At 46.3% G+C, this 24474-nt stretch overlaps 1 pseudogene; it reads left to right on the plus strand.

Annotated features, from left to right (window-relative positions):
• The first annotated feature begins 1540 nt into the window (after positions 1-1540).
• LOC101985217 lies at positions 1541-1844 on the plus strand (annotated as a pseudogene).
• Positions 1845-24474: the final 22630 nt, after the last annotated feature.

Genomic DNA, 24474 nt, shown 5'->3' on the forward strand with positions numbered 1-24474 from the left:
TGCTCTTGCAGTGCTGGAGTTGCTGACCTGGCGGCCCTGCCCCAGTTTCAGAGAACCGAGGTAGAAGTGTAACATTCGCCTGGTGTCCACTCTACTTCCTATGCTCCACCCCTGGGGCTTCTCTCCAGTGGGACCTTAAGTAGGGAAACTCACCCATGAATGCCCAGCTTCTGCCTCGATGGTAAAGAAAGAGTAGGTTGAGGTGCAAGACCATCTGTGGTGTTCTGAAAGCAAGCATGTCACCAGGGTTTTGGAGTATAGGGGCGTGTCAAGGCACACACTCCCAGAGTACACTGACGATTCAGTGCTGAAGCAGTAACAAAGCAACCTGAACAAGACCCCCAAAAGAACAAGGTAGTGGGTGGGTGTCACAGAAAGACGTGACATAGGAGATGCACAGAATCTAAGGGGATAGGACAAGGCTAGCTAAGCCGGGGCACCTGTGAGCCCTCATGCTGACCACTGTTGGGGTGGGAACTAATGTCAGCTCAGCTAAGTTCCTATGGGGAACAAAATAACAGAGACACAGCTTCCTGTAGGCATTTGTGACAACCAAAGTGAGGCTCCAGCTGGTGATTCTCTGCAGTAACAACACCACTGGCATCTTTGGGCGTGGCTACCCCCCCTCCAAGGGCTCAGATGGTCAGGTAAAAAGAGCAGCTTAGGAGGCCTGGATCGCTCTGTAGTCTGCAATAGTGCACTTCTCACAGACAATGTGTTTCTCTTTAAGTCCTTGACTGTGATTTGTCTGAGGCAGCCTCTAGCCCAGATTTTATTATTCCACCCAGAGTAGCTGAAGATGGCTGGCTGACAGAGGCTCCCTTCGTCTCAAACTTTAGCTAGGCACCTCTCAACCTAGACTGCCACCACCCTGGCTTTATGTGGCTGTCCTTGGCAGCTCAAATTTTTGCAAGAATCCTGGCAGGCTATCCTTGCAATGCCTTAATATCTGATCAAGTTTTAGCCCCCACCATGGCAAGAAAGGGTGGTGTAAAGATTAACCTGGCAATGAAGAGGTTAAGGGGACATACTCTCTTCCAGAGGACCAGAGTTCAGCTCTTATCAACCATGTTGGTTCATAACCACCTGAAACTCCAGCTCCAGGGAATCAAATGCTCTCTTCTGGCCTCCTCAGGCACTGCACACATGTGGCATATACATATAAATATAAAAATGAGAAAGAAATAATTTTTAAAAAATTAACGTGTCTAGGAAGCCAGTTGGAAGAGGATTGGAAACTTTTCCTGACCTGGGCTACATGTAACAAAGAAATCGTGTCAAAAAAAGGCCTGTGAGAAAGGGGGGGGGGTGCTATGGAATGATGTTATTGATGACCTTGTGCAAGGTTATAGAATGCCTGATGCGCCACTTTAGAGCAGGTGGGTTTTCCAGTGCACTAGCCCAGCCCTGTTCTCAGCAATGTCCTTTTCTTTCTAAAACAAGAACAAAACAAACAAACAATGGAAAGTCTCTGTTCCTATGATCATATAGAATACCTACCAAGTTGAGTCTTTGGGGTAGTTGGGGACTGGGGTTAAATCCGAGGTATGGTCTCCAGTGCCGAGCGCCCATCGCCATGCCTCGGAAAATTGAGGAAATCAAGGACTTCCTGCTCACGGCCTGGCGGAAGGATGCCAAATCTGTCAAGATCAAAAAGAACAAGGATAATGTGAAGTTCAAGGTTCGCTGCAGCAGGTACCTTTACACCCTGGTCATCACAGACAAGGAGAAAGCCGAGAAACTGAAACAGTCCCTGCCCCCTGGCTTGGCAGTAAAGGAGCTGAAATGAAGCAGACCTCTGTGTTTGACTATTAAAAACTCTAAAAAATCAAAAAAAAATAGAATACCTATCAAGTGTGTGTGCCTGGTGCAATTCTTTGTCCCCAGACCCTAGAAGCCAACACTTCAAAGGGTGCCGTTCAAATTCAGGTCTGTACTGATGACACCACGCTGGGTGCCTGCTCTCTGCTCTACCTTTCATGGCTTCCCCGAGCCAATTTCCATCCTCAGACCCCTCATTCTGCCCCCGGGTTACAAATCTTCAGGTCTCTGCTGTGTTTAGAGTTAGCCCAGCCTGTCCCCTCTCTTGCTATAAAGTCAGTTAGCTTTACAATAGTCTGGGGGGGGGGATCTTTCCATTTTTACCCGATTCTCCTCTTTTCCCTTCCATAGCACTTCCTACACTTTATAGTCTTTCCTAAATATGTTCTTTCTTTAAGAAAACTAGTAAGTGGTCCTCAGTCTCTTCATCTTCCATTCAAGGAGCAGAGCGAGATTGGGATGACAGCTAAATCAGTAGGGTGCTAGCATTGCAAACATCAGGACCTGGGTTCAATGCTCCAAACCCACCTTCCAGGCATAGTGGCACTGGATCATAATCCCAAGGTGGCAAGATGGGAGACAGAAACTGGAAGCCCACGTGCCAGCTGGGCTAGCTCACACGGCGGAGGTCCAGATCAATGGGAGAAGCTATCTCAAAGAAAATGTGGAATGTCCTGGAAGAAAGAATGATGTTGCCCTCTGACCACATGCTCACATGCACGCATGGACACACATGAACCCATCTACATAGTCTAGGGGATAAAGATCATGACTGCTCTATCAGAGAAAACAAATACCATGCCCAGTGCCCAGGTGGGCTGCTCAGAACGACCTGTAACCCTAGCTCCAGAGGATCTGGTGTCCTCTTCTGGACTCTGTAAATACCCGTACTCATGCATGCACACACATGTGCGCGCACACATACACACACACATGCATGCACATGCACACACACACACACACGCATTTAAAAAAATAGTTTAATGACTGCCATGCTTCACAGAGACCTCATCCCCAAATGAGACGTCTGTCTCTTGTGTGGAAGACTCTATGGCTTTGCTGTTACCGTTAATGGCAGTGACTACCCGAGAATGTCATTTGGAAGTTAAGTGGAAAAGCCAATTGTGCATTATGAATCTGAAATGACTTTCACTGGGATGCTCTGGGATGGAATTATCAAGGCTCTCTTTAATTAATTTGGTAGCCGAGTTTATTGTGTGGCGCTACTGGGATAATGCGCGAGCCCTGATAAGGAAGGCGAGCTGCTGCCATTATTTGAGAGCTGGAACTCCTGAGCTCTGTGGTCTAAGGAAGTGGCCCACACACACCTGTTTGGTTACCTGGCAACTCACAAATAGACTCCATTGCAGGTGGAGGGAGGAATAAAAATGCAGGGATGATGCCCTCCTTCCTGGGGTTCCTCATCTGTATGGGAGGCTGTTGTGTAGATTCATTGAACGTGAGCGACAATGGACTTGTCAGCCTGCCAAAGGAGTTGGAAATTTGGGAAAGCAGCTAAATAAATAAAAGTACTCAATAATGTGGAAGCTTCCCACTTAAGGGGGAAATATCCACAAACTTGGGATTGGAAAATCCATTTCTTTCTTTAAAATAAAAGTTTTTGCCTCACAGGAGAGAGGCAGTGTGTCCCTCAGGCACATCTGGCTCCGCCTCCTGTGCTTCCCAGTCCTCCCCTGAGCTCAGCACACTGACAGAGAGAGCACTTAGTGTGGCCAGGCCAAGACATTCTTATCCAGACTGCAGCAGCAAGACCATTCTCTTCAAAGATGCTCTATAGCTTTTCAAGAATTCCCTCAAAGTGCGCTTTCTGGGGAGACTTGTAATATGACCAGCAGGCTACGTTCCTGGCTAGTCCACACTGCTAGCTTTTTTTTTAATTTATTTATTTATTGAGGATTTCTGCCTCCTCCCTGCCACCGCCTCCCATTTCCCTCCCCCTCCCCTGATTAAGTCCCTCTCCCTCATCAGCTTGAAGAGCCTCAGGGTTCCCTGACCTGTGGGAAGTCCAAGGACCGCCCACCTCCATCCAGGTTTAGTAAGTTGAGCATCCAAACCGCCCAGGCCCCCCCACAGCCAGCACATACAAATGGATGGAAATAGAAAACACTATCCTGAGTGAGGTAAGCCAGACCCAAAAAGAGGAACATGGGATGTACTCACTCATATTTGGTTTCTAGCCATAATTAAAGGACAGTGAGCTTATAATTTGCAATCCTAGAAAAGCTAAATAAGAAGGTGAATCCAAAGACAAACATATAGTCATCCCCCTGAATATTAACCTTCATCAGGCGATGAAAAGAGACAGAGACCCAAATTGGAGCACCGGACAGAAATCTCAAGGTCCAAATCAGGAGCAGAAGGAGGGGGAGCACGAGCAAGGAACACACTGCTAGCTTTATCTGAAATAATTACACGGAAACTGTATTCTTTTAAGCACTGCCTGGCCCATTAGTTCCAGCCTCTTATTGGCTAGCTCTTACATATTGATCTAACCCATTTCTAATAATCTGTGTAGCTCACAAGGTGGCTTACCAGGGAGGATCTTAACCTGCGTCTGTGTCCGGCAGGAGAATCATGGCGACTCTCTGACTCAGCTTCTTTCTCCCAGCATTCTGTTCTGTTTTCTCCACCTACCTAAGGGTTGGCCTATCAAATGGGCCTAGACAGTTTTTTTATTAATAAGAAATTACTCCCACATCAGTGACTGGACTGCTCAGTGGGTCAGCATGCTTACTGTACAAGTATGCAGAATCTCCCAGACCCATTAAAAAAAAACAGCTGTAGCTTTACATCCATTGGCACTAAGAGGACCAGAGTCAGGACCCACGGGGGACTGGGAGTCATCAGTCCAGCTCCAAACTCAGTGAGAGGCCCTGTCTTGAGGGAATAAAGCAGAGGATGGCAGAGTAAGACACTCATGTTCTCCTTCGACTTCTCCACATCTTCATGGGCACAAATAGCAGCACACACAGGTGCACTCACATACACCACACCACACTACACACTCACACACACTCTCACTGTGAGGGGTGTACAATAATACCTCCAAGAATATTTGAACACATGCTGTGCTTTAAAAATGTTTTTTTTTCCAAGATCTTCACCAGCCCCACATCAGACAGAGGTCTGACCTCAAAAATATACAGAGAACTCAAGAAATTGGTCATCAAAAGAACAAATAATCTAATTTAAAAATGGGGTACAGACCTAAACAGAGAACTCTCAACAGAGGAATCTAAAATGGCTGAAAGACACTTAAGAAAATGCTCAATATCCTTAGTCATCAGAGAAATGCAAATCAAAACAACTCTGAGATTCCATCTTATACCTGTAAGAATGGCCAAGATCAAAAACACTGATGGCAACTTATGCTGGAGAGGATGTGGGGTAAAGGGAACACTCCCATATTGCTGGTGGGAGTGCAAGCTGGTACAGCTGCTTTGGATATCAGTGTGGAGATTTCTCAGAAAATTAGGAAACAACCTTCCTCAAGACCCAGTAATGCCACTTTTGGGTATATATCTAAAGGATGCTCAATCATGCTACAAGGACATGTACTCAACTATGTTCATAGCAGCATTGTTTGTCATAACCAGAACCTAGAAACAACCTAAATGCCCCTCCACTGAAGAATGGATAAGGAAAATGTGGTACATTTACACAGCAGAAAAAAATAATGACATCTTGAATGTTACAGGCAAATGGATGGATCTAGAAAACATCATATTGAGTGAGGTAACCCAGACCCCAAGAGACAAATATCATATGTACTCATTCATAAGTGGCTTTAAGACATAAGACAAAGAAAAACCAGCCTACAATTAATTCACAATCCCGGAGAACCTAGACAACAATGAGGACCCTAAGAGAGATATACATGGATCTAATCTACTTGGGAAGTAGAAAAAGACAATATGTCCTGAGTAAATTGGGAGCATGGAGACCATGGGAGAGGGTAGCAGGAAGAGAAGAGGAAGGGAAGGGAGTGGAAAAAACTATATAGCTCGATAAAAACAAATTTTAAAATTTTGTCCCCAACTCTTTTATCAAGTTAGCACTTGTTCTGTTTTCCACATGCGAATGAGAATCCCTGGAAGGAAGCAGTGTCCCTGAAGGCTGACCAATCAGAACTACAGTGATAGGAGAGGTGGGAACGTTGCAAATCCAGAGACAAATTATCTGGGGGTTTATTTAGCACCCCATAATAGCCATTTATCTCCCTCTTCTGTACATAGCTAACACTCTTTGTGACCATTAGGTAACTCTTTTGAACTATATCAGTAGACCCCTAGTTTCCATCAGTGGAAATGCAAGCCAGGCTAGCAAATAGCATCTGAAGCCTATAGCAGAGTTTCCCAACTCTGTTGTGACCACCCACCTGATGTCCCCACCCATGTATTAGAAAAGCGTGTTGCTTGATCACTTTATTTATTCTGAACTATCAAAAGTTCATAAAACTGCTACCTCACTGGTACAGTATTTGAGGTAGCCTAAATCTATATTCCTGGGCCGTGGTCACTCATACTTGGCTCTAGAATAAACCATCTCTTTGTTCCATTTAGCTGAGAGCTGTTTCTTCTGCTAATATGCTGCTTCCCATTTTTGACATCAAAATATTAAAATTCCTACAAATGAAACTTAACTATAATTCTGTGTCAAATTTCATGTAACGAAGGGACTTATCTGAGAGAGCATTCTAGTCGAGGTTTTAAACCAGTATAGCTGGCGTCAGTACCTTCCCGTGAAGGCTGGTGACAAGAACCCTTTGGAGCGGCGCGTGACAGCACAGGCCTGGAGTCAGAGCTACTCTGAAACTCAGACAAAGGGATTGCCAGTTTGAGGCAGGCCTGTCTAGAAATGACTACAAAAAGGCCCAGGGGAGTGCTGGAGTGGAGAATCACTTGTCTGGTAAGCTGAAGGCCCCAGGTTTAATCCCAATACTGGGCATAAACAAGAACATTTCGAGGGACTGGTGAAATGGCTCAGCAGTTAATAGTACCGGCCCCTAAGCCTAATGACTTGAGTTCAATCCCCAGAGCCCACACAGAGGACAACTAGAAATTGTCCTCTTATCTCTACAGGTTTGTTTTGGAGTGTGTGTGTGTGTGTGTGTGTGTGTGTGTGTGTGTGTGTGTGTGTGGTGTGACAGTGTATGTATATTTTTTGAAATATTTCTTTATCAAATTTTTAAATTTATTTTGTATACCAACCACAGTTTCTCCTCCCTCCTCTCCTCCTGCTCCCCATCTCCTCTCTTCTACCCTCCCTGACCAATTCACTTTTCCTCCATCTGAGTTCAGATGGGGTAAAGCCTCCCTCAGGAACCAACAAAGCATGGCATATCAAGTTGAACCAGGACCAAGCTTCTCCCCACTGCATCAAGGCTGAACAAGGCATCCCAGCACAGGGAATAGCCTACTTTTTGAAAAACCAACTTTTAAATCTGTTAGCAGACACATTTTTAAAAAGAATGTTTGAGGTATATCTGCAGTCCAAACTAGGGCTTAGAGAAGGACCCTAGAGCCCTTCCTCCTGCCTTCCCTTCCCATCTCTCTGAGAGAGGGGCTTTGTTGAAGGCTAAAACAGATCACCACAAAACCCTAGTGTGGGAGACCGTTAGGGAGAGTGAGCCCCGTGAGCAAAGCTCCTCCATTTGGGGTGGGCTGTGACGAGTCCCACAATCAACACTTTGGTTTCTGAAACTATAGTAACCATAGATTCTTGCCTCCCTTGCCAGCCACAAGAGATGTTTATTCATCCTGACTTTCTTCAATTTGCCACTCCCTGGTTACCCTGGCGATAGCCAACCAGGTCCAAAAGGAGGAACTTTCAAACTCCCTCCCACCACACCTTTCTGTCCCCTAACTACCCCTACCTCTGTAGGTCTTCCTCCCAAATAAGGTCTGTTCTGTCTGAAGCGGTTTGAGATAGCTCCATGGCTAAAAGCCCTTGCTGCTCTTCCAGAGGTCCTGGGTTCAACTCCTAGCATCTGTACTATGAATCACAACCCCCATCCTCCAATTCCAGGGATCTAACGCCCTCTTCTGGCACTCTAGGGCACTGCATATACATAGTGCTCAGATATACACATGGGCACAACACCCCTACACATAAATAAAATAAGTCTTTTTTTGAAGGACTGCACTATTATAGAGTTGCTGGGTCTCTCTGTTGTTTCTCCCTGTTGATATTACAGAGAGTAAAAAACACCTCATTCACAGAAAGATTGTTTTGATCTGAGTATGTTGAGAAACTCTGGATTCAGAAGTAACCCACTACAGATTAGGCATTCCTTTTTAAGAAAAACTTGAATTTTCAGAGTCAATCTCCATTTGTAAAAGTTCTCCCTTCTGCATCAAGAATAGAGTGAGTATTCTAGAATCACAGTGGAGGTAGCTCAGAGGTGCTCATGAGTAGAGAGGGCCATGAAGGATGTGCACAACAGATTCCTCCTCCTTTGCTGGGCTTTCCCCAGACAACTGCTGGCATCCCACCCATCTTTGTTTCTACAAACATGACTTTAAGTCCTGGGTTACCTTTGGGGTAGAGCACTTGCCAATCCAGTGAAGCTGTAACTCCTGCTCCCATCACCACCCCGCATGCACAAACACACATGCATTCACTCACGTACACACACATACATGCACTCACTCACACACATGCACACATGCATGAACTGACACACATGCACTTACACACATGCACACGCACATGCACTTACTCATACACATGAACACATGCACTCACACACATGCACATGCACAATGCAGAACTCACACATGCACACACGTGCACACTCACACACTCATCACCTCTGTAAGTATTCCCTCAGTAGCTAGTAGAGATTAGTGGCTTGGTTCTAAGACACCTGGGTTTAGGTTTCTTATAAAAGATGATTCATCATTTTTCCAGTTACCCTGTAGTTTAGATAAACTCTAGAAGACTTAGAATATCCAACACAACACAAATGTCACATAAATACATGTTCAGTGTGTCATTTCAGGTCAGGGCAAAGGCCCCAGGGAGAGTCTGTACTTGTGATAGTCACTGGCTTGATTGGACCTAGAAGCAACTATGAGCCCCTCCAGCTGGGTCTGCGAGGGCATTTCAGGAGTCACTGAGAGACTGCTCCTTCAGGGCCAGCAGTGAAGCCTGCCTTGGCTTCCCACTGGTGAGGGCATCTATGCTGTGCCTGCCTCCGCCTTCCCTGACATCAGATCTCAGCTTCTTTCACCTAACTACTTGGACTAAAGGCCATCGGCCTCCCAGCAACCCTCCCGCAGCCCCTAGAAGTCCCGCACAGCTGTCCAGGAGACCTCCAGCAGCTGTCCAGGAGACCCCACAATAGCCTTCCTACAGCCCTCCAGGATCACCCCAGCAGCCCCTCCTAGACCCCCGGAAGCCCTTTCCCCCAGCCCCCAGCAACCCTCAGAGCCCCCAGCAGCCCTCCAGGATCACCCCAGCAGCCCCTCCCTCAGACCTCAGTAGCCCCTCCCTCAGCCCCCAGCCGCCCTCCAACAGCCCCTCCAGAGCCCTCCATGCCTTCAGTACTAGGTCAGGACTGCTGAGGTATTCAGCTTTGTGGAGGGAGTGGCTACTGGGTTCTCAGCTTCTCCAGTGTGAGACAGCCATTGCCAGACTACCCAACTCCTACACTGTAAGCCTAATGATTTCCCCTTGTAAAATATATTCAGCCTTTTGGGTCCGTGTCTCTAGAGAACCCGGACAAACACAGTACAGTTTGAGAACTGACTCAACTCGCTTTTCCTGAATGTTTCCCGGTGTGGGTTGTTGGATGCACAGACCCAGAAGGCGGATGAAACACAAGCGCCCTCATTTCTCCGGGTGTCTCCCTTTGCTTTAAGACAGACAAGCTAGTAAGCATCTGTTTGTTGTTCTCTTGTTAATCTGTCTTTTGTTAGGGCAATTTGTCTAAGTAAGAGCTCAGAGCAGGAGATGAAAAATGATCCTCGGTGGTTCCAGACCACTGAGCCAGGCCGGGGAGTGCCAAGCTTTCCTATAAAGAGTAGCTGGAGAATAGTTTAAGCTTTGCAAACCAAGAGACAAAATTGAGGCTATTATGTGGGTACTGATGTGCCAATTTGAAACGTAACCATTCACAAATGTAAAAATCACTCTTAATTGATGGACCGTACAAAAGTAGATGGAACAAAAAGACAAATACTGCCTAATTCCCTTTATATGAGATATGTACAATAGTCAGAGACACGGGGAGAAAAATAGAATTGTCGTGGCTGAGACTGAGGGAAGTAGGGAGCCATTGTCTACTGTCTAGAGGGGGCCTCTGTTTTGCAAGACAAAAGCAGTTCCAGAGACGGATGGTGATGATGGCTTCTTAACAATAGGAGTGAGCTGAAGAGCAGTGTGCTGCACCCTGGACACTGTTGGAATGGAAAGTGTTATGGCATGTACATTTTAAAGCAAACACATTTTAAGAGGAAGAATAGAAGATCACATTCGCAGTTGACAGGAACTGGCTCCTCTAGGAAATTGAGACCTGTATGTGTTTGCAAAAATGATGCGGGATGAGGCTGTGGAGATGGCTCAATAGGTAGAGCATCTGCTGAATAGGAGGAAGGACCCAAGTGCGAGCACTCAGAACCCACATAAAAATCTAGGTGCAGAGGCACACGTCTATAATCCCAGTGTGGGGAAGGCAGACAGGAAGATCTCCGGGGCTTGCTGGCTGCCTGTAAGAAACCCTGTCTCAAATAGAAGTAAGAGGTAGAAAAGCTGGGCATGGTGGTGTGTGTGTTTAATCCCAGTGCTTGGGAGGCAGAGGCATATGGATCTCTGTGAGTCCTAGGCCGGCTGGGGCTACACAGAGAGACTGTGTCTCAAAAGAAAAAGTAAAGAATGTTTAAAGAAGACATCTTATACTCTTATATTAAATTCAGTTTTCCAAATGCATGCTTGCATGCATGCACTTGCACGCATGTGCACGCGTGCGCACACACACACACACACATACACCAAAGAAACTGGGTATCCCAACTGAAAGCGAAGCATCAGAATGGAAACCATAATAAGTCATTCACTTGTGTGTCTATTCTACAAAGACTTAAACACTTGTCTTTCCCTGGTCCAGAGTCACACTAATAAAAGGGTGTTGAGGGAGCTCCTTCTGCTCCTTCAGCCAATAGCCGCTGAGATACCAGCCCATTGGGGCGTGGTCTCTCTTCCTTTAAAAAAGCGGCCACTTCCCTCTCCTCTCTCTCTGGCTTCCAGCTCCGCTTCTGGTGACTAGACTCCCTTTCTGATTGTGCAGAGGGCTGTTGTCTGGATGGTAATCTGTAAGCTTTCCCCTTTAAATAAATAACCATTCTATTAATCATAATTCCAAACTAGTGTGGGATTGTTTGTGACTTACGCCTTCAAAAGGGGCTGGTGAGTGAGTTCATGGCTCTCCAGTGGTCCACCCTAGCCCTCTCTTTACCCACCCTGTATCCTTCTCCCCGTCTCTTAGTAGCTTCTTGTCATTAGCTCTCCTCTCCCCTTGTCCCTGACCTGCCCTTTTCCAGAGACATGGAGTTTTCCACAGAGGAGAAGCTCCTCTCTGCTAAGATGCCAAGGATAATGGCTAACTGCTGGCTCAAATCAAACTCCCAGCTTGGCCATTATTCATTTTGAGACCCTATAAAACATGGTCATGTCATCTTGTCTGTCGGTGGCAGTGGCACCAGGCTACAAAGAAAGCACACCTCTGTTGACAGTTTCATTTGAGTGAGGCACTAGATGAGCTATTTAATGCAGTGTGTCTAATCCTTTCACGTTAAAAAAAAACAAAAACCTTAGGTGTGTGGGTATTTTGCATACGGTATTTTATGTATGTCTGTGCACCATGTGCATATCTGGTGTCCACAAAGGCCATGAAATGGCATCAGACCCAATAGCACTGGGGATGCAGTGGGGTAGTGAGTCACCATGAGTGCTGGGAATCGAACCTGGGTCCTCTGGAAAAGCAGTCAGTGCTCATAACTGCTGAGCCATCTCTCCCTCTCCTTTTAAATTCCTCTAACACTGCCTACAAAGCCCCAGAGGGAACCTGGCCTCTTTGAGGCTGTGGTAGTTTGAATGTAATTGGTCTCCATAATTCCACAGGGAGGGGCAGTATTAGGAGGTGTGGCTTTGTTGGAGTGGGCATGACATTCCTGGAGAAAGTGTGTCACTGTGGGGGTGGGCTTTAAGGTTTCCTATGTTCAGGATACCGCCAAGTTTGTCAACTGACTTCCTGTCGCCTCTGAGTCAAGATGTAAGGGTTGTCAGCCCGACACCAGGTCTGCACGTACACCGTCACTCTCCCTGCCGTGATGATAACGGATGTGGGCCACCCCAATGATAACGGATGTGGGCCACCCCAATGATAACGGATGTGGGCCACCCCAATGATAACGGATGTGGGCCACCCCAATGATAACAGATGTGGGCCACCCCAATGATAACGGGTGTGGACCACCCCAATGATAATGGGTGTGGGCCACCCCAATGATAACGGATGTGGACCACCCCAATGATAACGGATGTGGGCCACCCCAATGATAAAGTGGTTCCTTTATAAGAGTGCCGTGGTCATGCTGTCTCTTCACAACAATGAGAACCCTAAGACAGATGCTGATGGCTTTCGACCCAAATCTCAGCTCCATTCACTATTTTTTGTAGGAACTTGGGCAACTGGCCTAATGCCACTGAGTCTCGTCTGCACATCACGAAGACAGGTGCCGCTTAATCCACAAGGACTAAATCATAAGCAGAAGTTGACTTCATTGTGCTGCTAGCAGCATTACATTAGAAGCAGATGCTGGCTCTGATGGCTAGTCTGTCTTTTTGCCAACTCGATGGGATCTATAATCATCTAGAGACAATCCTTTGAGAACATTTGTGAGGGAGGTTTCCAGATTGAATTGACAGAGGTGGGGGCATCATGCCCTGGACTACAGTTCCAAACTGAACAAAGAGAAAGTGAGCTCTGAAGGCATAAGTCACAAACAATCCCACACCAGTTTGGAATTATGATTAACAGTATGGTTATTTATTTAAGGGGGAAAAACTTACAGATCACCATCCCAGACAACAGCCCTCTGCAATCAGTAAGGGAGCCTAGTCGCCTGAAGCGGAGCCAGAAGCCAGAGAGAGAGTGGAGGGAAGTGGCCGCTTTTTTAAAGGGAGAGAGACCACGCCCCGGTGGGCTGGTATCTCAGTGGCTATTGGGTGAAGGAATGGAAGGAGGTCCCTCAACAGAGCTGAGCACTGGCCTTCACCTCCTGACTGCGAGGCCATGTTCCCAGCCACTTTAAGTTCCTGCGACCATGACTCCCCTGCCGTGACAGACTGGACCCACAAACTGTGAACACCAGGAATTTCCTTCCTTAAGCTGCTTTTGTCAGGTATTTGGCTATAGCAACGAGAACAGTAACAAATACAACAGTTTGAATACACAATGCCTCCCGTCCTCTCTCTGCTTCGCATGAAGGGAAGGATGCGCCATTATACCTATGCTGTGTAGTGCTAGGCAATGAGTTAGATGCACACTAAGCAACATGTGGGCACCAGAACTGGGGAATGGGGCTCCCGAAGAAAAGCACTCAAGGCTCACCTCTGATCTCTACGTGTACCTTACGCATCAGAATGGAAATACCCACAAACCAAACAATAACATAAAACAAACACTCTGGAAGTATGACTCTGTGTATTAGCAGACCTCCCACTACTGTAAGAGACTATTTCACATAACCAACTTCAAAGAGGAAATTGGGCTCATGGTTTTAGTCTGCTGTTGCTTGGTTTTATTAGTTTTGTGTTTGTGTGTTATTTTTTGTTGTTTAGTTTTGAGACAGGTTCTCACTATGCAACTCTGACTGGAACTATGTAGACTAGGCTGCTCTTAAACTCACAGAGATCTGCCTGCCTCCACATTCTGAGATTAAAGCTGTGGGCCGCCGCTCCCGGATTTTCAGTTTCCTTATCTCTGGCAAGGCCGAACATCATGGCAGACATGGAAGCACATGACAGAGAAGGCCACTCACTTCGTTGTGGCCAGAAGCAGACAAGTAGGGCTATCTAAACACCGCCCTCAAGGGCACAATCCCTGAGATGTATTTACAGCCAATGGCCCTGCCTTCTAAAGGATTCACCAACTCCTAAGAGAGCCACCAGCTGGGGACCAACACCTGAGCCTTTGAAAGAAGCATACTATAAGACTCTGAGAGGCGATGCATTGCAGCTGCCCGCCTCCCAGGGTCTCTGTCTTTTGGGAGGCAGTAGGCTAGGCTAGACCTTGGGTATATTTCAGGGAATCCCACTGACATTTTATTTTCCTTTAAAAATTCTTTAATTGGCGTATTGTTGGTAATAATGGTTTTATTTAGGCATTTTCATACATGCACACAATGATTTTGCTTGTATTTCCTTCCATTACCTTCTGTCCCCTCCCACTCTGATTGCTTCCCTTCTTCTTTCTAGTTGCCCCCTTTCAGCTCATGAGATTTGTAGCCATTGTTTTGTGGATCAATGAGTTTCATTTATGTCGCTCTCAGGAGCATTCATAAGGAGTTGTGTTTTTTAAATTACAGTCTTTACCTGTGTGGGTGGCAGGGCGGTGAGGAAGGGTAGAGGACGACCTGCAAGAGCTGGCCCTCCCCACCTCGTGAGTCCCAGGGATCGAACTAGGATCTAGCACTGACTGAGCCATCTCAGCTGCCCAAGAGTTGTTTCTAAGAGCATGACACCTTCCTATGGCTGCACAAAATAACCTCTGCATATTCCCAAGGAGGGGCGGCCTCCTGAGTCTCTGCTCCTCTGATCCACATGGTTTCTGAACATCACTACCTCACGGTGAAAGTGTTCTCCAGTCTCTACTTCCATTCATTCATTCATTCATTCATTCATTCATTTATTTATTTAATATTTCTGCCTCCTCCCCACCACCGCCTCCCCTTTCCCTCTCCCTCCCCCAATCAAGTCCCCCTCCCTCATCAGCCCAAAGAGCAATCAGGGTTCCCTGCCCTGTGGGAAATCCAAGGACCACCCACCTCCATCCAGGTCTAGTAAGATGAACATCCAAACTGCCTAGGCTCCGACAAAGCCAGTACATGCAGTAGGATCAAAAACCCATTGCCATTGTTCTTGAGTTCTCAGTAGTCCTCATTGTCCGGTATGTTCAGCTAGTCCGGTTTTATCCCATGCTTTTTCAGACCCAGGCCAGCTGGCTTTGGTGAGTTACCATTGTCTCAGTGTGTGGGTGTACCCCTCGCGGTCCTGAGTTCCTTGCTCGTGCTCTCTCTCCTTCTGCTCCTGATTTGGATCTTGAGATTTCAGTCCTGTGCTCCAATGTGGGTCTCTATTTCTGTCTCTTTTCCTCGCCTGATGAAGGTTAATATTCAGGAGGATGTCTATATGTTTTTCTTTGAGTTCACCTTTTTATTTAGCTTTTCTAGGATCACGAATTATAGGTTCAATGTCCTTTGTTTATGGCTAGAAACCAAATATGAATGAGTACATCCCATGTTCCTCTTTTTGGGTCTGGCTTACCTCACTCGGGATAGTGTTTTCTTTTTTTTTTGTTTTTGTTTTTATTAGTTGGATTTTTATTTTTGTAGACATTGTATATACTATACTTGTGGATATATGAATGGTTTACATGTGGGTACATATGCATGTGGAATTCAGAAGTCAACATTTGATGTCTTCTTTTACCACTCTCCACCATGTTTTTTTTAAAATTTATTTATTTATTAAAGATTTCTGTCTCTTCCCGCCACCGCCTCCCATTTCCCTCCCCCTCCCTCAATTAAGTCCCCTCCCTCAGCCTGAAAAGCAATCAGGGTTCCCTGTCCTGTGGGAAGTCCAAGGAACCCCCACCTCCATCCAGGTCTAGTAAGTTGAGCATCCAAACTGCCTAGGCTCCCACAAAACCAGTGCGTGCAGTAGGATCAGAAACCCATTGCCATTGTTCTTGAGTTCTCAGTAGTCCTCATTGTCCGCTATGTTCAGAGAGTCCGGTTTTATCCCATGCTTTTTCAGACCCAGGCCAGCTGGCCTTGGTGAGTTCCCAGTAGAACATCCCCATTGTCTCAGTGTGTGGGTGTACCCCTCGCGGTCATGAGTTCCTTGCTCGTGTTCTCTCTCCTTCTGCTCCTGATTTGGACCTTGAGATTTCAGTCCTGTGCTCCAATGTGGGTCTCTGTCTCCTTTCATCGCTTGCTGAAGGTTAATATTCAGGAGGATGCCTATATGGTTTTTCTTTGGGTTCTCCTAATTTAGCTTCTCTAGGATCACTAATTATAGGCTCAATGTCCTTGGTTTATGGCTAGAAACCAAATATGAATGAGTACATCCCATGTTCCTCTTTTTGGGTCTGGCTTACCTCACTCAGGATAGTGTTTTCTATTTTTAGCCATTTGCATGCAAACTTCAAGAAGCCATTGTTTTTTACTGCTGAGTAGTACTCTAATATGCATATATTCCATACTTTCTTCATCCATTCTTCCATTGAAGGGCATCAAGGTTGTTTCCAGGTTCTGGCTATTACAAACAATGCTGCTATGAACATAGTTGAGCATATACTTTTGCTGTATGATAGGGCATCTCTTGGGTATAGTCCCAAGAGTGGTATTGCTGGGTCCAGGGTAGGTTGATCCCAAATTTCCTGAGAAACCGCCACACTGCTTTCCAAAGTGGTTGCACAAGGGGTACACTCATCCATTGCTGGTGGGAATGCAAACCAGTCTCTACTTTCAAAAGAACTCTACAGACTCACCCAGATGGAAACAGGTGCAGGAGACTGCACGTGGCCTGAGTCAGCCTTGTTTTCACCACCCGTCACCACCAGGGGGCGTCAATCTTTTGTGTTTGTTTTTTTCTTTTAACTAGGCTGTCCTGGAACCCCAAATCCTCTTTCTCCACCACACTGCTCCTAGCCCTGCTACCCAAGGTTATCCTAAATGCCCTTTAGGCCGAGGGCATTGTAACTCTGGCCCTTCAGGGGTGCACTGGAAGTAGGATGGATTTTAACCTGAAGCTGTGCATAGCATGAAACATAAAAGATCTGAAGGGTTACTAGCTTCAAGCAGAGAACACCCGAGTGTGAGCTCAGGAAGACATTTCACGCTTGACTGAGGTTCAATCAACAGTTCCCTTAAAAATCAGCAGAGGGTTTTCTTAATCCTGTTGACTCCATCTTCAGAGAAATGATGAGGAGAGGAGAGAGAAGAGAAGAAAAAGGGGGGGAGGACAGGAGGAGGAAGGAAGGAAGGAAGGAAAGAAGGAAGGAAGGAAGGAAGGAAGGAAAAAGAAGGAGTGAGGATGAGAGAGAAGAAGGAAGAAGAGGATAAAGGGGAGGGGGAAGAAGAAGAAGAAAAAGAAAAGAAAGAAAACTCCCAAACTGGAGACTGTAGCCCACAGCTGCCTTCAGTCTCCCCTGGTGCGGCTTTGGTAGACCCGAGTCTGCCAATAGGAGTTTCCATGGAGAAAATGGTGTTAACAATCGAAGAGAAACAGGTGTGGCTGGGTGTCACTCCAGGGGTAACAGCTATGAAGAAGGAAGGCTAGGGAGGACAGCAGGCAAGGAGGATCAATCACCCTACAGTGCAGCTCTTAGACCACCTGAGCCAGAGAGCTGCCAAGTCCCAGAACAAAGGTGGTCCCGAGATGAGCCTGCATGGGGGCAGGAATGGCTCCTTTGAGGCCCCGCTCATACTTAGTGTTGGCTGGGTGCTGTAGGTAGGGACTGCTCTTTCGTTCCTGTCCGCCCAGACTGGAATAATCACACAGCAACTATATTAATTACAACACGCTTGGTCAATAGCTTGGACGTATTCCTAGCTACCCCTTACATCTTAAATTAACACATTTTTATCAATCTGTGTATCACCACAATGCTGTGGCCTACCAGTAAGGGTTCCAGCACCTGTCTCCTTTGGCAGCTACGCGGTGTCCCCCCCAACTCTGCCTACTCTCTATATATATCTCTTCCAGCCTGGCTATATTCTGCCCTGCCATAAGCCGAAGCAGCTTCTTTGCTAACCAATGGTAATAAAACATACAGCATCCAGAGGGGAATCCCATGTCAGGGAGCAGGCAAAGCCAGGAAATCATGGTGTCTCTGGAAACATGACAGATTGACATGTCCAACAGCCATGGCTATCTGTGTATGTATCTCCATGTCAGATGGCTCATAACTGCCTGTAACTCCAGCTTCGAGGGGATCTGACACCATCTTCAGGCATGTGCAGGCACCTGTATGTGTGTGCACACACCCACACACATAATTAAAAACAAAATAAATCTTTTTTTTTTAAATTCACCCTAAGGAAACTTATATTTCCATGGAGTTGGAGTAATCACACTGATGATGCAGACTTGGGCCAGCACTAATACCATAGGAATTCTGAGAAAGGATCTGGGGGCCAATTCATTCAGAAGCCTCTTCTCCCTTTCTCCTCTTTATCCCCACTAAACACTTTGGAATCATCTATGACAGCCTGCATTTCTTTTGGGGGACAGTGGCCTGCACAACCTAGAGCGCCAATCTGTGTTCTCCTCTGATAGACAATCACACACTGTTCCTTTCCAACGAATAAGAAAACTTCATGATGACAAGATGGCTCAGCACCTGCCATGGAGGCCAAATGACTTTAATTCTATACCCAGAACCCACATAAAAGCACCAGATATGGTGGCGCACATCTGTGATCCCAGCACTCCTACAGTGAGACAGGAGACTTAGCGAGGTGCTCATGGGTCAGCATAGAGCACACAGCATGGCAGGCACAGTGGGAGTGGCCCAATCTCAAAGACGAGCTGGAAGAAGAGGAAAGACTCCTGGGATTGCCCTCTGACCTCTACACAGGTGCCATGGCATACACATACCTGTACACACACTCATACATACACACACAAAATAATGATGGTGAATTTAATTTAAAAAATTTAAAATAAAGAAAAACTTCACTGTTCTAGCAGTGGTCAGTGAGTGATGTCATTCCAGAGTTTGATGTCACTGTCGGAAGAAAGCACTGCTTTCTTTGGATCTAAATGAGGTGTGATAATAATAAACACGCCTGCTCCCACTGGGCTGCTGATTGACTTAGATGAAACTGGGGTGATGGAGGAGACTGGGTGCAAACTTGTTCTCATCTGGACTGTAGTGGCATCTGGGAGGCCCGTGTGCTCCTGAGATGGCACTGGGCTTCATAATGTCACCAAGGTCGCCTGAAGGTCATCATTTCTGCAGCTGGGAGACCTAACTGAAAGAAAAAGAAAATAGGACCCTTTTATCAGAAACTGCACAGTTATAACTGGGGGAAGGCACAGAAGGAAAGTCAGTTAGTAACAGGAAACGCTCTGTGAGGGTGTCACGGCACTGGAGGACCCTCGCACCTTCCGTGCGGACCGTCATCTGTCCTCACTGGGCCAACTGTATTTTATGCTGAGGAAACAGGTGAGGCAACACGCCCAAAGACAGACAGACAGACAGACAGACAGACAGACAGACAGCATCCAGGTGGCAGTCAGACCGTCAGAGGCTCTGCAGTTTTAACTACCACCTCCTCCCTGTTAACTGCTGTGGTTGTCCACAGAAAGAGACGCTGTGCTTGGGACCTAGCCCTGCTGGAAGTGCATTCCTAGCTCACATGAAGCCTCCAGCTGGATCCCTGTCACCCCACAGAGGGCACCACCGTCACACCTGTCATCCCAGCACCCCCAAAGCAAAAGCAGGAGGCTGGGAACTTCAGCGTCAACCAGGCTACCTGAGTTTACGCTAGCTTGATGTAACTTTTTTTTTTTTCTGAGAAAAGAGTCACCTAGCATAGTTGATCTTAAGATCAAAATGTAGCTTGAATGTCTGATTCACCTACCTCTACCTCCTAAGAGCTGACATTAGAGGCATGTGTCACCAGGCCTGGTTTGTGTGGTGTTGGGGCTCGAACATTTCGTGCATTTCGTGTAGGCAAGTACTCTACAACAGAGGTGCATCCCAAGCCCTCAGGTAGTAAATTCTGAAGGGAATCAGATAGAGCTGAAATTCTTAAGAGCACAAGCTTCCAAGGTTCAGGACTCCTGAGACAGCCAGCAGCCATCCATCCCAGAAAGCCCCGAGGGAGGTGGTGGTGTTCTGGCCCTTCTGACTGCTTACCGTTTCTCTCCAGTTTCAGCTTCTACAACAGACTCCAGGCAAGTTCCTCCAACTCACCTGCAAGGATCTGAGTTTGAGCTGAGTTCAAAGAGAGCACAAGAATAAATAAGGGGAGATGGGAAGATGGCTCAGTGGGTAACGCACTTGCCAAGCAAGAATGAGAGCCTGAACTCAGATCCCCAGAACCCAGACATGGTAAGCATGTGTCTATAATACCCATACTTTTGTGGGAAGTGTAACGGTAAGGACAGGAGAATCCCCGGGATATTGTGGGTCAGCTAACCTGGTATGCGGGTGGTGACCAGGAGACTCTGTCTCCAACAACATGGAAGGTAAGAGCTCATCTGAGGTTGTCTTCACACCTACACATGCTTGCATGTCACATGCTTTTACACACGCTTGCACATACATGTACATAAACATGTTATATACAGTGGCAATAGAATAAGTAAACAAAGTGGGAAAGAACCCAGGATTTTATAGTTCTCTATCTCTAACCTACACTACACTCCTGTCTGAACATCCTTCCCCAGGGGAACAGGTAAAGTGGGAGAGAGGAGCTGCTGAGCTGGCAGGCTGCCAATCCTCCCCCGTGCCTGCAGCGGGGAGCTGTGTCCAGATGGCTCTGGGTCTGTACCCAGCAGAGCCACTGTGCAGAGGAGCACTGCCAAGAGGCCCCGCTGTGGCCCCAAGCAGCCGCTGCCCTGAATGAGCACGAGAGCCACTTAGCTCTCTATCACGGGGCCATCAATCATGCACTTGGAAAGAAACTTTTTCGGCGCTGGGGTTTATTATCAAGTCTTAATGAAAATATATGACTTTCACAGAACAGTCTGAAAAGTGCAGAGTGTCTGAATGCAGAGTGGTGAGATTGTGTGATGAGGTGCAGGAGGCCAAGGGACTACCTGATTAGAGCCAGGAGCAAGTGAGAACAGAGCCTCAGAGTGAGAGAGGGCGAGAGGAAGGGAGGGAGGAAGGGAGGGAGAGAGAGAGAGAAAGAGAGAGAGAGAGAGAGAGAGAGAGAGAGAGAGAGAGAGAGAGAGAGCGCAAGAGAGAGCCCGCACACACTGGCAAAACAGGAAGGGATCACTTCTGTGGAAGCCAGATTCATATGCAAAACTAAGCTTTTTGTAAAAGTGATATTACTATTTTGTGTGCACACCTGTGCGCATGCGTGGGGGTGGCATTAACTACTGAGCCATCCCTCCAGCCACATGTTAAACTTTTTGCAAACAAGTGACAACAGCTGTCACTCACTGAAAAAGAAGGGAGTATAGTCTACAAAGGAATTTAAAAAACGTGTAATTCTGGTGCACCTCAAATTTCCTCTTGCCTGTGTCTGGTGGCACACGTACAGCTTCCTCTGCTGGCTGTGCCTGTCTCTGTCTTCTCGCCCTCCCCAGCCATTCAGTTACACTCACTCCCGACTTTGTCAGGTAGGGCCCAGTGTTTTCTGTAATATATCTTTATTTATGAGGCATTGAAACTGTCTTTTAAAGCCTGCCAGTAGCTTTATTAGGACTTTCACTGTCTTTTCCGTGTTCTGGTAATAACGGAGCTCACATTCTGAGTGGTCTTCTCTTAACTTTAATTTCCCCATAACCTTGTTATTTTTAGTGTGAGATTTTGTAGAATATGAGGGGGTTTTCTTCCAGGGAATTTTCTTCAAGTCTTAATAGAAATTCTTGAACAAACTTTCAGGGAAATTTTATCATTTTGTAATAGAAATTTTTAAGCTAACTCAATTCTATGTATCATTTATTTAAATTATAAATATTTTTCAAAACTAGTTGGTTGAAAACAGTTCTTTTTAAGATGGCAGCCTTTAACATTGGTAGAGTGTAGTAATATGTGCGGCGGGGCTGCGTCCCCAGCATCCCAGCCGCTTGGCTAGCTTATGCCCGAAATAATTACACGGACACTGTATTCTTTTAATCACTGCTTGGCTCTTTAGCTCTAGCCCTTTTCTCGGCTAACTCTCGCACCTGGACTAACCCATTTCCAATCATATGTGTCGCACCCCAAGGTGCGCTTACCGGGAAGATTCTAGCCTACGTCCATCCTGGGTCGGAGCTTCATCGCGTGTGCCTCAGAGAGCAGAGCTCTCGCCTCTGCCCGCAGGAGTGGAGCATCTCGTGTCTCTCTGAGGCGTCTGCCCCCTCGAGGAGAGCTGTCGAGTCTCTGAGCTCACTTCCTCTTCCTCCCAGAGTTCTGTTCTGTTTACTCCTCCCATCTACGTTCTAACCTATCAGAGCAAGCAGCTTCTTTATTTAATTAACCAATGACCTTCCTCCATCAGTAGAGCCCTGAAATGATCCCTGGGCCCTGCCCCATTCTGATGTTTGCTATGTAAGATTTTACCTGGGGAAACATGACACACACACATCACAGACACACATGACATGCTTGTGTACTCACCACAGGCACATACATGACATGCATATCTACTCACCACAGACACACATGACACACATGTCACAGACACCCACGTGACACCCATCTCTACTCACCAGAGACACACACATGACACAGATGTCACAGGCAAATGCATGACACACATGTCCTCTACTCACCAGAGATACACACACGACACACATGTCACAGACACACATGTGACACACATCTCTGCTCACCAGAGACACACACACGACACACATGTCTACTTATCACAGGTAGGGAACCAATGACAAACCAACACAGACTAAACTTAATGTCTCAGTTTCTTTTCTACTGCTGTGACAAAACAGGCAACACATAAAACGTCTTTCATTGGGTTTATGGTTGTGAAGGGTTAGGAAACATGATGGTGGAGCAAAGGAATGGCAGCAAGAACATCTAAGAGCTTACATCTAAATTAGGGCAGGAGGCATTAAAAAAAAAAACCCTCACTGGAAACGGCCCAACCTTTTGAAATCTCAAAGCCCATGCCCAATAAGGCAACACTTCTCAATCCTTCCTAAACATTTCTACCAATGAGGTGGGGGTGGGGACCAAGTACTTAAACTTACAGACTATGGGGTTCCATTTGCATCAAAACAACCACATATGGCTGACTAACTAGTTTAGGGGGATTACTCACGAAAGTGCAGCTCAGGGGTTACTCACAGGAACAGAGATAAGTTAAGAAAGCCACATTCCTCTAGAGCAGTCAGCTCTACAGGTCAGACAATCTCCGCCAAACAGCTTTGTCTCCTTTCTAGTAAGTCTTAACAGCTTCCATAATCTTGAAGGGGGTTCTATGTGTCTTCTTAGCTTCAGGAACTTCTTGAGACTTGTAGTTGTTTACTTCCTAAGTCTCATAAGTCTACTCTCCCCTCGAGGACAAAATGTTTCCATGAAGAAGAAATGGCTAGCAACAACATGTAAATCCTGTCTGCTCCCCTAGAATGTGGGCAGGACCTGTGGATATGCTGGATCCCACTGCCTTGACGTTCTGTTAAGGAACAAAATCAAGATTCTTACAGATGAAATTATAGACCCTCATCAATGATGCTGAGTTATTCAAAAGGGAAATTATTCTGGGTGGGCCTAAACTAATCATGTGAACCTTAGAAGATGACCTGATGTTCAATGATGCTCTCCTTGTCTTGATGAGACAACCCACTGTAAGTTCCACAGGTAGGAGGAAGCTAACTCTGCCATAGAGCTTGGAATAAGATCTCAGATTTGAGTCCCAGATAACAAACACATGGATTGAAACTGTGAGATACACTGAGCAGAGCCTCTGCTGAACTGTATCAGGACACCTGATTCAGGAAAACTTAAATAATAAATGAGTGTTGTTTCAATTTGCAAAATTGATGGCCATATATGAATAGAAAATTCACCCACAGGGAAGGAGAGACAGCTCATAGGTAAAATGTATGCCCCAAATTTCTGAATGCCTAGGATAGAGAAATGCCTTGGCAGTAAAGAGCACTTACTGCTTTTGCAGAGGACCCAATTTCAGTCCCCAGCATTCATATTGGGAAGCTCACAACTGCCTATAACTCCAAATCCTGAGGACCCCATATAGTCACAGACATATGTGCCCCCTGCCACCCACATACACATAATTAAAAATAATAAAACAAATCTTTAAAATATATAAAATTCACACTTGAGGTCTGTGTGCATGTGCATGTACATGTTAGTGTGTGTGTGTGTGTGTGTGTGTGTGTGTGTGTGTGTGTGTGTACATGTGGAAGCCAAAGACGTCATTCCTCAAGAACCATCTACCTTGATTTTTGTGACAAAGTCTCTCAGTGACCTGGAGCTCACTGAATAGCTAGGTTGGCTGGCCAGTGAGCCCCAGGGATCCTCACATCTTCACTTCCCCAGTGCTGGGATCACAAGTACATTTCAGCTTGTCTGGTTTTTTGTTTTGTTTTGTTTGGTTTGGTTCTTGTGTGCGGATGCTGGGCACTTAACTCAAGTCCTCATGCCTGCCAAGCAAACATTTAACTCCTGAGTTACCTCAACCTTCAAATAATTTTTAT

Source organism: Microtus ochrogaster, chromosome 6, assembly GCF_000317375.1.
Source record: "Microtus ochrogaster isolate Prairie Vole_2 chromosome 6, MicOch1.0, whole genome shotgun sequence".
NCBI classification, from domain to species: domain Eukaryota; kingdom Metazoa; phylum Chordata; class Mammalia; order Rodentia; family Cricetidae; genus Microtus; species Microtus ochrogaster.